Genomic DNA, 203 nt, shown 5'->3' on the forward strand with positions numbered 1-203 from the left:
GGTATTCTTTGCAGATGACTCGACTATGTTTGCGAGTTCGGTCGCGAACCTGCAGGCGCAATTTGAGATCGTGGAAAACTACTGCAGAGGCTCCAGTGCGAAGCTCAACTTGTCCAAGTCGGTACTGTTGACGCTTATTCGGAACTAAGACTGCCCCATGCTTCCTGGCGTTAATGTGCTCGACCGCACGGAGACAGTCAAGT

This window comes from Plasmopara halstedii (genome assembly GCF_900000015.1).
Source record: "Plasmopara halstedii genome assembly, contig: Scaffold_614, whole genome shotgun sequence".
Lineage (NCBI taxonomy): Eukaryota > Oomycota > Peronosporomycetes > Peronosporales > Peronosporaceae > Plasmopara > Plasmopara halstedii.